The 12840-nt window shown below is 36.6% G+C and overlaps 1 protein-coding gene across 1 annotated transcript in view; it reads left to right on the top strand.

The window, feature by feature from the left end:
* The window catches only part of MDFIC2 (MyoD family inhibitor domain containing 2), a 112351-nt gene that overhangs the window by 29604 nt on the left and 69907 nt on the right, over positions 1-12840 (top strand). The gene's annotated exons all lie outside the window — the stretch shown is intronic.

The following is a 12840-nucleotide window of genomic DNA, read 5'->3' as shown; positions in this document are numbered from 1 at the left end:
GGAAAAAAGGTAAGGATTTTATTTGCCTGGTTTCATAATCCAGCCCCATAACAATTAGGAAGCCTAATTTTACCCCCATGGTGTGCATTTCATGTAAATATAGAAATGGAGGACCTGCTTAATGTAAAGAGGACTCAGCATATGGTACAAGAGATCTTTTCAATTCTGAGCCTTCAACTCAGATTCCCTCTGGAATGGGAGGTTACCTATGGTGCCAAAAAAAGTTGATAATGGGGTGACAATTGAGAAGAAGAGCATAGTCAGGGGAAGCTGAGAAGGTGCACAATGTTTGGGTGTAATACAGAGGATGAATATTAAATGATTTAGCTATGTGCAGGAGACAAATTTTAGAAGACATTCCAACATGTCCAGAATTATAGTTAACCAAGTGAGCATTGGAGTCAAACAGATTTTCTTTCAAATCTTAGTTCTACCACCCACTCTCTATTTGATCAAGGAAAATTTACTTAATTTCTCAGAATCTCAGTTTCTTCCCCTCTGTAGAACAGAAATAACAATATTTATTTTGCAGAGATCTTATGAAACACTATCTGTAAAGTATTTGTCACAGTGATTGGCACATAGAGTTTATTAAATTAAAAATTGGAATTCTGAGTACTTGTCATATTGTATATGGTGGGAAGGCAGAGGAAGGAACCTGGGATGGAATTAGGAGATTGAGCTGAGAAACTGAGAGGATTTTAAGGAAGAGAGAAAGGTTAACAAAGGAGAAGATAGGATGCTGGCAGGTAGCTATTTATAGATGGTTCTCATAACAGCAAATTGCTTGTTTTTGCTTGACCATCACATCCCTATGAAGAAGAGAAAGGAACTACTCATTGAGTCCAAGCCATGTGTCAAATACAAGCTGTCTATTTTACAGGTGGTGCTTTATTGGCCTTAACAACAAGCCTTTAATTGAGATATTTTGCTTGGCTCTACAGAAGAATCTGAGAACATAAGCAAGCAACTTCACTAAAGCCATCCACTGATTAATTGGTAGATATAGAAATGCCAACCTAGATGTCTCTGATTCCACAATCTGGAATCTCACCACTTCTCCATGGCTCAACATACTCAACAGATGGGCTTAATTGTACATAGACAACATTGCAGAGTCAAGTATATTTGCTTGAATTTTCTGTGCACGTTGTATATAGAACCATTCAAATATATCTAAAACAATATTGCAACTGACAGTACCGAGTGCTGGCAACAGTAATTCTCGTATGCTGCTGATGGATGAACAAATTGAAACCATTTGGAAAACTACTAGGTATTTCTACCTAAAGCTAAAAATATACCCATTTTTAAATGGATTTTTTTGTAAAATCTATTGGTTCACTCCCCAAATAGCCATAATAGCTGTGTCTGGGCCAGGATGAAGCCAGGAGCCAGGAACTCCATCCTGGCCTCTTACATGGATGACAGGGGCCCAAGTGTTTGAGCCATCTTCTGCTCCCTTTCTACACACATTAGCAGAGTGCTAGATCAGAAGCAGAGCAGCCAGGACTCAAACTAGTGCTCCAATATGGTGTGTTAGTGATGCAAACCACAGCATAACCCTTTATGCCACAATGCTGGTCCCAAAATCTGCCCTAAAATTTTACATCACTGTTCTACTCTTGAATTTATACCCAACAGAAGACAGTGTTTGTGCCAACCAAAACATGTTCAAATTAGCTTTCTTTATAATAGCCAATTGCTGGGAACACCTAAGTGTCTCCAACAAAAATGAGTAAGTAAATTGTGGTACAGCTCTGCAACAGGATACTACAAGGCAATAAAAAGAGTTACTATTAAGAATTAAAAAGAACTTGTACACACAAAAACATCTTACAGACATGATGTTGAACAGTAAAGTTGTATATACTGGTACTGCCAGTTTGTCTCCTGGATGCTCCACTTCTGATCGATCTTCCTGCTAATGCTCCTGCTAATGCTAGCCAGACCTGGCTGGGTATTTGGGAATGAACTAGTGAATGGAAGGAAGATCTCTCTGTCTCTCCTCTCTCTCTGTTGCTCTGTCTTTCAAATAAAATAATTTTTAAAGAATATACACTGTGTGGCCTCATGTATAAGAAGAACAGCCTAAAGTAATCTGCAGTGATAGAAATCAAAATTTACCAGGGAAAAGGGGCTGACTTGGAAGCAGGCAGTAAAGTGGAGGCAAAGGAGCTGTTTAAGGTGCTGAAAATGTTTTCTCTATTAATGGGTGCTGGTTACATGACATACACATATGTACAAGTTAATCAAGCTGCACAGTTAATATTTATGCATTTTATTCTTTTTAAGTTATACCTTAATATTTATTTTAAAACATTGATTGATGGGGCTAACATAATTTGGCCAGTAGACTCTTAAACATCAACCTCTGATTAAGACTCAGTTTCATCTTAATCTGATCTGTCTTGCCCTTTCATCCCCTGTATCTACCACACAGTAGGACTTTAAAAGCATTTATGCTAACAAATGAGCTCAGGTCTAAGACCTTAGGCAAGTTTCCTCCCATCCTCAAGTACATCCCTTCCTGTTCCTTAGGTGAACCAATGATTGTGGAAGCATCATTCCCTGCAGGTCAGCAGGTGGTGGTACCCTTCCTGTACCTGGCTATTCTTTCATTAGAGAAACAAACCATAAACCAAGCAGCAGTTTTGCAGTATGACACAGCAGTATTGCTTGCATTAGGCCAATTTTCCACTTATGACAGCAGTAATAGCACTAAAAGCCAATAAAAGCGGTCTACTCATTCAGAGATCAGCTTTTATGGCTTATTCTAAATATTATCAAGTGAATCAAGAGCCGTCATTATGGTGTCTAAAAAGCCTTCATACCTTGTAAGCAAACAGTGTGACTTTGACAAATAATCATTAGCGTGCCTGTGTGAGGCCAGTGCTGAGGGAAAAAAGTCAAATAACAGATATTTCCGTTTACACAAGTCATTAAGGTAATGTTGGTTAGTTTCCGAATAAACAAAATAGATTTCATATGCAAAATGATACACTCTCATTTTCAACAATTCTAGCAATTTTTTTGTATTTTATTTCTAGGCAGCTGAAAATATGGGCTACTTTAGTTGTTCTAGTCTGCTTAGTCCTTAGGATCATATAAGTTTGATAAAACTGCTGAGGGTTTAGACAATCACACACTAATTCAGCCAATATTCCTTATGTCTCATTGAAAGTAATCTCAACAATTCTGATTCCAGTCATTTCAAATTTGGTGATTATTCACACATACCATGCTAAAATGACTTCTTATTTATAAAGAACTTATTATGATAAATAAAGTAAATCCATTTTTACAATATATATTTTCCACAAACTTTTTGAATATCTCTTTGATTCATAAATTTCAAATTCTTTCACCAAAATAAATGCATCTTTTAATTGCATTTTCCACAGACTTTTTGAAGTATCCTTGTATGATCTACCAGACCAAGAGTTGGACGAGTTTTTTCTATAATGGACCATATAGTAAATATTTTTGGCTTTGTGGGCCACAAAGTCTCCGTCATAACTATTCAACTATAATATAAGAATGTTAAAAATTAATGAGCATATCTGTGTTCCAATAAAAGATGATTTACAAATAAAGGGCATGGGTCATACTTGTCCCATGAGCTACAGTTTACCAGCCTGTGAGCTAGACTATTATACAATCCATGAAAGCATGACTATAATCACTTTATTCACCATGGTGTCCTCAGATAGTATCTACCATACAGTTGTTAAATATTTACCAGGTAACTATTGAGTTAATCATAATCCTTAGAAGTCCATATAATTTATTGGCTAGCCACATCTAGGTATTACCCTAGTAATCATAATAATCAAAGGTGTATGCAAAGATTTTGCTATGGGCACTTGTTAAGATACTTGTTTATAATAACCAGACAACATAAACAGAAGTAACATAAATGTCTAGCAATAGATGAGTGAATGAAAAAATATGTAGATTCATTCTTCCTGTACAATAGGCCATCAATTTAATAACTGCAAAAAGCTATTCAAATATTATTCTTCCAATATTAAATACCATAATTTTAACACTAAAATAACAATCAAATATATTAAGTAAATCTGTCATTACAAATATTTTTCATTGCACGAGAATTTATTGAGAATCTGTATAACAAGTACTATTCTAGACACTGGAAGACAACAGAACAAAACTGGCAAAAAACTGTTCACATACTGCTTATATTACCATAAATATCTTAATTGTGATTATATTTTGTTAAAAAGAATACATAGTTTCATAAAAGTTAGAAATGTTCATCATGAAAATATTTCTCGGGCCGGCGCTGCGGCTCAAGGACTAGAACCGGCGCCCATATGGGATGCTGGTGCTTCAGGCCAGGGCTTTAACCTGCTGTGCCACAGCGCCAACCCTTTCAAAAATATATTTTAAGACTGAGTCTTAAAAATTATGTGTCAATGCTCATTTCTGTCAGATTCTTCATACTTTAAGAATTAAGTTTATTTTATTGCATATGATGACTAAATCTTGTTTTATATTTGTGATAATTTATCTGGAGTCAAAAGCACAAAAATAAATGTTACTATTAGAACTTTCTAAGTGAACTTCCTGAGGTTAAAATATGGCTCTCTTTTCTCTCTCTCTCTCTCCCTTTCTCTCTCTCTCCCTTTCTCTCTCTCTCCCTTTCTCTTTCTCTCTCTCTCCCCCTGCCCACACACACATATCCAAGGCAGCTATTTCTTACTTTTATTTATATTTATAGCAAAACCTTGCTTCTGAAAGGTCAATAAACTTTAGTAACAAAAAACAAATTACAAATCTCGTTGTACATCTGACAGCAAAACAAATCTGAAAATGCTACCCTTTAAAACTTGTGATCTACTGGTAATGCCTGCCATTGGCACAGTACTAACAGGATGGAAGCCCCTGAGTGCTAAGTGAACTCATATTAAGACATTTCACTAGGATTGACCTTTTCCCAATTAGGTGACATTACTGGAGTTTAGTGTGTTAGGGAGGATTTTTCTGGACCATCTCCTGGGTGATGGCAATGATCTCAGACTACTCCTGGAGAGAAACAATCCTGTGATCTCATCCTGAAGCTTTTAAGACTTCCCTGTGGATTAAAGGTCTTAGCATCTCATTTTTAAGAAGAAAAAAGAGGTAATAAGTACTATGTAAACACATATTTTCTTTAGAGCAATCTTCAGAGAAATTGTTGAGTCAAGTAAGTTTTAATGAACTAGCTGGGCTTAGCACACTTGCTATTCTACCTCTAGGGACAAACATTCACATCTGCATGAAATCTCATGCATACCTTTCAAGTCTCCCTGATCACTGGAGTAAACCTTAGATTTGGCAGTTCTTTTAGGATTTGATTCATCTTCCTTATACACACAGCCTTTCTCAGAGGAAACCTGGGTCTCTGGTTGGACTTCCTTGGGCAACAGGGAGGTAGGAGTGGGAAAAGAATACAAAGGAAGTGGAAAAAGAAGGGAAGATACCATTTAATCTGGACTGAGGTGGAAGACACAAGCCATGAATGACTCTTCATAGAATTCTCACAGAATATTAGTTGCTAACTCTCTCCTTATTTTTTTGTTTTGATGATTTCCTCTAATATCTTTTCTATTGCTGTTCCTTCCCAAAATACTGCCAAAATATAACCCTAACTCAGGAATATTCATTTATGCTTTTCAATAGGAACCTAGAGGAAGCACGAAGAATTTAGAGTAAGGATAATAGGATTTGTATATTCCAGCAATTCTATATATTCTAGTTAACTTAATATTCAAAATGTGCAGAACAGTTTTAATAAAGTTAAACATACACTTACCAATCAGCCTGGGAATTCCACTCCTGCATATTTACTCATGAAAAATAAAGACATAGGTTCATATAAAGACCTGTACAGGAATGTTTATAGCAGCTTTATTCATATTAAATAAAAACAGGAAACATTTAAATGTACATTAGAGGAGAATGGATAAATAAATTGTGCTATGAACAAGTGAACTCAGTAACATGGATGAATCTCAAGACACTATGTTCAGCCAATGAAGCCAGATACAAAAAAGGCCTTACTGTATGAAATCTTAGAAAAGGCTACTTCAATTTAGTGTCCAAAGTGGTTGCCTTGGGCTGGCTGGTAGGGGTTTAGTGATTGCACAGGAGCCTGAGAGAGCATTTTAATGAGATTGAAATGTCCTGCCCCTTGATTGTGGTGGTGTTAACATTTGTCAAGTCACGCTAGTCATATACAGTGGCCACATTTTATTGTATACAAATTATACTTCAAAGAACTTGGACAAAATAAATGCACTGTGTAGCTCTCGGCTTGTGATGGGAATTTCCATTATTCCTTAAAAGATGTCTGAACCATGGAGATTTTGGCCTTGGGGTTTAATGCTACCTTGTCACTCTTTTATGTCATCTTACAGGATTTTCAGTTTGATACAGCCTTGGTGACTGTGAGTCCAGATACTGAGATCCCAAGGTTAATTTTACCCTGGGACACCGTTAACTGTATCAATTACTTAGCTGGAGCTCAGCATTCTTGGAAAAGAGATAAGGACCAGGCTAGAATTTGCAAACTGGTGGCCCAATGGTCCTATTTGGCCAATACTTGCAAGGCCAATGTGATCTTTGTTAATATTTGAATTTATTACTATTTTAAATTGGAGAATTTTTATAGAGATTTCAGGATTGATATGTAAATATGTTATGTAACTGAATCTGCATCCCAAATGGCACTAGTTAGCTGAACGTGATTAGCCAGTACTCGATTTATCCATGCATAACTCTTTAGTTTACCTGTTCTTGCCAGACCCTTTTCATCATTTACATACCTGTCTAGCCATTGGTCATTTTTTGGTAAAGATTTATTTTTTTGAAAGGCAGAATGACAAAGGGAGGAAGAGTAAGATAGAGAGACAGAGGGAGGAAGAGAGAGAGATCGAGATCTTCCATCTGCTGATTCACTCCCCAAATGACTGCAACAGCCGGGGAAGAACCAGGCCAATGCCAGGAGCTTAGAACTCCATCTGCAAGGACCCAAATATTTGGGTCTTCTCTCACTGCTTTCCCAGGCAAATTAGTAGGGAGCTGAGGCAAAGCAGCTGGGACTCAAACTGGTGCTCTGATTGGGATACCAGTGTAGTAGGCAACAGCTTAAGCCTCTATACCAGGTAAGCAAATTCTAAACTGGTTTGATTATTAATAACTTGAATCTTTAATATATAATAACCCCTAGCTTTGAATAATGGCCTATGATGTAATTTCAGGAATAAATTTTTCTTTTTTATTAAGATCAAAAGAACTTATTGCATGCATTCCATTGGTATAGTTCTAAGACAACACTTCCCCCCTTTCCCCCTGCCTCCCCAACTCTCCTCCTTTCATTAGTTTTTGAAAAGACACAATTTTAACCCATTCTATAAGGAATAGAATTTTAATCTATTAAAAATTAGTTTCAGAGCAAGCATTTGTTGCAGCAGTTAAAATGACATTCGGGGGACTGGCATTGTGGCATAGCAGGATAAGTTGCCACTTGTGATGGCATCCCATATCAGAATGCTGGTTCATATCCTGGCTGCATCTCTTGCAATCCAGCTTCTGAATGCGCATGGGAAGGCAGCAGATGATGGCCCAAGTGCTTGGGCTTCTGCCACTAACATGGAGGCACAGATGGAGTTCCTGGCTCCTGGCTTCTGTGCAGCCCCGGTTTTGCAGCCATTTGGGAAGTGAACCAGTGGATCTTTCCCACTCTCTCTAATGCTGCCTTTCAAATAAATAAAATAAACCTTTTTTAAAAAATAAAAAGTGTCTAAATATGAAAAAGAAGATAAGGGAAGAAGGGAGAAAAGGGAAAGGGAGAAAAAAAAGAAGTAAATAAATTTTGCAAAAGGTAAACCTGAATACATTAGTCATCTGAATACATTAGTACTTATTTCAGACTCTCATTTTTATGAAACTTATTTCCTGAAAGCAACTTAGGTGTCACCAGCTAATGATCCTTTCTCTTAAATTTTCTGTTGTGTAGCTTTCATGAAAATATTATTTTCAAAAATCTATATGAAGGGATAGTTAATAAAAATGGAATTAAATGTTCATAGTGATGGAAAAAATCATGTATACATGAGGTATTTTAAAAGGTCATGAAAAATGTGTATTACAAAAAATCTATGCATGGACTTCAATTTTTTTGCACCAAAATAATCTTAGCTTTTAATTTCTTTTTTCATGAATATTTTGAATTACTCTCACATTAAGAATAGGGCTCTTGGAACCAGCACTATGGCGTAGTGGGTAAAGCCGCTGCCTCCAGTGTTGGCATTCCATATGAGCACTGGTTCAAGTCCTGGCTGCTCCACTTCCAATCCAGCTTTTTGCTATGGCCTGGGAAAGCAGTGGAAGATGGCCCAAGTCCTTGGGCCCTGTACCCATGTGGGAGACCCAGAGGAGGCTCTTAGCTCCTAGCTCCAGATCAGCACAGCTGATTTGATCCCTGTTGCGGCCAACTGGGGAGTGAGCCAGTGGATGGAGACTTTGCCTCTCCTTCTCTCTGTGTGTAACTCTGACTTTCAAATAAATAAATAAATCTTAAAAAAAAAAAAAGAATAGGGCTCTTAGTCATATAAAGCTCCACTCCACGGAAACTTTATACCAATACCACATTATTTTATGTATTAGCCTTTTTTTCATTACTATAATGAAATACTGAGGCATGTTAACCTTATGTGGAAAAGAGGTTTATTTAGCTCACAGTCCTAGAGATTAAAGAGCATGGCACTGGCATCAGCTGGCCTTTGATAACGACCTTATGATGGACTGTGTCACAATAGCGGGAACATGTGCAGGAAGAAAAGACCACATCACTAGACAGAAAGCCAGAGATGCAAAGGTAGATTAATCCTTTCCAAAGGTGTAACTGTAATGGACCTAAGGATCCCTCACTACTTTCACTTTTACCAAGAGTAGAAGGACAACTGAGAACCAATGGTTTCACACCACCACTTTGGGGACCAAGCCTTCAACACATGAAACTTTTGGAGACATACTCATGCAACAGCATTTTTATAGAAATGCCTTCATTTGATAAAAATGAAACTGCCTTCACATTTAAGAAATAAGAGAATTAAGTATAAATTGTTGCTTTATAAATCGGAGAAAATTTATAAAATAGAAGCTTGACATTCCTTGCCCTCCTCCCTGATAGTCAGCAGTCTTAGAGACCCATCTTAATTTGTTGACACATCTTTGCTCAGGAAGCTATCTGAGGTTGAAGAAAACCATCAGAAGTAAATGTAGGCACTGAACATCCAAATATACCTGTATATATGAAGGCTCCTCAGCTAACAGAGGTCTAATAACTATCCTATTGTCATTTCTCGCCTCTGTGGAATGGATGCATCAAATCAGTGTTCCCAAACTTCTGCTTTAATGGTTTTGTGATTGTTTCGAGTTCCAATACTTAAATATATTTTAAAAGAAAATTATATATCTCTATAAGTAGGGAAGCAAGACAGTTAGAATCACTGTGAAATTAAATATTAAATACAATTATAGCTTAATCAAAATGGTGCCCAACTTTTTAAATTAAAAAGTTAATTTATATTTATTAAATTAATATTAAATGTTATGGTTTGGATAATAGTGGGTGTACCCCAAAGGCTCATGCATTGGTGGCTTGATTACCAAAGTCTTATGTTAATGGTTAATGGATTAACGTTAATTGTTAACAGATTAAAGATAGAGACTTGATCTGATTATGGGGTCTAGTAGGTGGGCCCAATGTGAGGTCTTTAAGTCATTGAGTAATGCCCTTGGAAGGTAGTTTTTACAAGAGGGTTGTTTTTTGTGAGCCAAGTTTTGCCTACCAGTTCTCTACCCGCTTCCTGTGTTGCCATGTGAACCATTCACATTCTGCCATTCATCAACCTCATCAGGCACCACACCCATGGGGCCACTAGATCTTGGACCATGAGTCAAAAATTGTGAGTGAAAATAAATGTTCTCCTTTATAATTTAGCTTCTCTGGGGTATTTTTAAATAATGAAAAGCTGACTAATACATTAGTTATCAATAATTAAACATAGTAATAACATCTAATCAGTTTGTAAAATTTCATAATTAAAATAAATTTTTCCTTAAAGAACATATTCAAAAACTTTATAAATATTTTTAATAAAGTGTTATTCTGTTAAAGTCCACTAAATTGGAGATAGAGACATAAAAAGCAAAATAATATAAGAGACATGTTCAATAAATTCTTGTTTAAAAGACAGATCTCACATTTTTTTTTCTCCAGAAAACACCAATTTATTTGGTGAGGTCAAGAGGACATTGTGGAAAATGTTCCTTATCCACTATGCCATTCAGTGTGGGAAAATATTAATGAAGCACCTCAATCATGTCTTTCCAGTGTCTCTACAGAATATGTCAAATATCTTCATGGAGCTTTTCAGATGGGTTTAAAATAAGGCTGTTCAGAGAAGAGAAAAAGCTTTCTATATTTGTGGATCAGTTAGTGGATAAATGAACGAGTTTAATAAAAGCTCTCTGAAGTCCGTTGAGGTTACTGCCTCTGATGCAGACTGAAAATACATATGCCATCATTTACTAGGCACACATTAGATAGAAGGCACTAGGTTTAAACGCATTTCAGTCTTACTTATATCACTTCATTTAAATCTCCAAATAACTGTAGGAGATAGGTACCAGTATTATTCCCACTATGTATACCTAAGTAAATTAAGTCTGAGATTTGCCTAAGGATGTGCAACATGTGAAGGTTATTTCAACTGCAGAGCTGTGTGCTAACACTGCTCCTCAGCTGAAACACATTTCAGGGTTTATAATTCCTCCTTAGCCTTTCTAAGGGGTTTAGTCTAATCCCCTGCAAGAGAGGAATGAATGCAGTTAAGAGTCCCTGTAGTTACAGGGAATCCAGAAATTGCTGTTTCCAATTGTCTTCACCATTGATAGCTCAGCCCCACCATCCTAAGACAGCTGCAAGTTCAGTCATGAACTCTTTGTGTTGGTGTGTGTACACAGGGTATCTGTGGATGGTGTGGGGTGGGGATGGAGTGGATATAGGTGGTGTTTATCAAATCCTCAAGTCAAAAGATACTCCTTGCTTCTTTTACTATCTCTTTCTTTTTTCATATCTGCTCCAAAACTGACATCCTATCCAGTCTTCCCACCCTCATTGAAAAGAATGTCACACTTTAGGGGCCAGCACTGTGGCATAGCGGTTGCCGCCGCCTGCAGTGTCAGCATCCCATATGGGTGCTGGTTAAAGACCTGGCTGCTCCACTTCCAATCCAGCTTTCTGCTATGGCCTGGGAAAGCAGTGGAAGATGGCCCAAATCCTTGGGCCCCTGCATCCGCATGGGAGACCTGGAAGAAATCTCCTGGTTCCTGGCTTTGGATTGGCTCAGTTCCAGCCATTGCGGCCATTTGGGGAGTGAACCAGCGGATGGAAGACCTCTCTCTCTCTCTCTCTCTCTCTGCCCCTCCTTTCTCTGTGTAACTCTGACTTTCAAATAAATAAATAAATCATTAAAAAAATGATAATTAATCATGAACATACTGCTTCCAGCCAGGAAAGAGTAGGAAGTAATGAGTGATCCCTACACTAATAACAACTAAAAAACTGGAGAAATATGTTAAATGACTGTTTTAGACACTGGATAACAGGCACTGCAGGATGGTGGTCCCTAAGAGAAAGGAAATAATCAATGTACCATATTATTCCACAAGCCTTCTGCCTGGGGATAATGTCTGGGAATCCAAATGGAGCCAGACAACATGACTGTTAAAAAAAAAAAAAAAGAAAGAAAGAAAATTGAGATTTAAGTTTGAGGAGGCCAAAGAGGAAGACTTTACAGGCCACAGACATTAAGGGGGTGGGGTGATGCCCATAAATTTGCATAGTTATCCCCTGAGTCTGTTAAATATCCTTTATATGTGTAAGGTAAAACCCTATAAGGCTGAGTATGACAGATTTTTGGGGAAAGGACAATTACCAGAGATATGTAAACCAAACATTTTCCAGTTATCATTGCAGTTGAGAATTACTTGAATTCTTAGCATCCAGAATGGAGAAAACTCTGTGAATACACAGGAATTCAGGAGAGACTACAGAATGTTCATATGCTAGAAGAACTAAATTATCCCTAGAGTAAATATTATTAAAATAACCTTAAAATTAATTTTAAAAGAATTAAATACTGATCATAATTAGTTGTCTCTAGAAGAAAGTGTAATATATCCAAAAGAATAATAATAATAATCCACTGAGTAAAATAAAATTTACAATGTCTAGATGCAATAAACAAATTACTAAACATACACAAAGAAGGAAAACATAATAATAAAGAGGTGCATTATATAGAAACAAATCAAATTAAACATATAGAAAAATATAATGCCTAGATGGAATTAAATGTAGATTTAACATATAAATAAATAAATCAGAAAAAAGCAGTAAACATGAAAGTAAAGCAACAGAAACTATAAAGAGCAAATCACAGAGTAAAAAATTTTGAAAAACAAAATCCTGCTCTATTGATCTTTGAGATAAAATCAAACAGTCTAACATAAGTATAAGTGGAGTTATAAAGAACAGCAGAGAGAACACAGAAAAATATTGGAAGAAATAGTAAGCAAATATTTTCAAATTAATGAAAACTATAAATCCACAGATCCCAAATCTTATGTAACACCAGCAGGATAGCCCTGGTGCACACACAAATCCAATTATGGGACACCTGTATAAATTTTCAGAGTAAATGACTACTTGTTTCAAACTAAGCAGTATACCCCTGTATATATGTTACATATAACTTCCTTTGG

This window comes from Lepus europaeus, chromosome 9 (assembly GCF_033115175.1).
Source record: "Lepus europaeus isolate LE1 chromosome 9, mLepTim1.pri, whole genome shotgun sequence".
Classification (NCBI taxonomy): domain Eukaryota; kingdom Metazoa; phylum Chordata; class Mammalia; order Lagomorpha; family Leporidae; genus Lepus; species Lepus europaeus.
The sequence above is the reverse complement of the archived record's forward strand: the minus strand, read 5'-3'. Positions and strand labels throughout refer to the sequence as shown.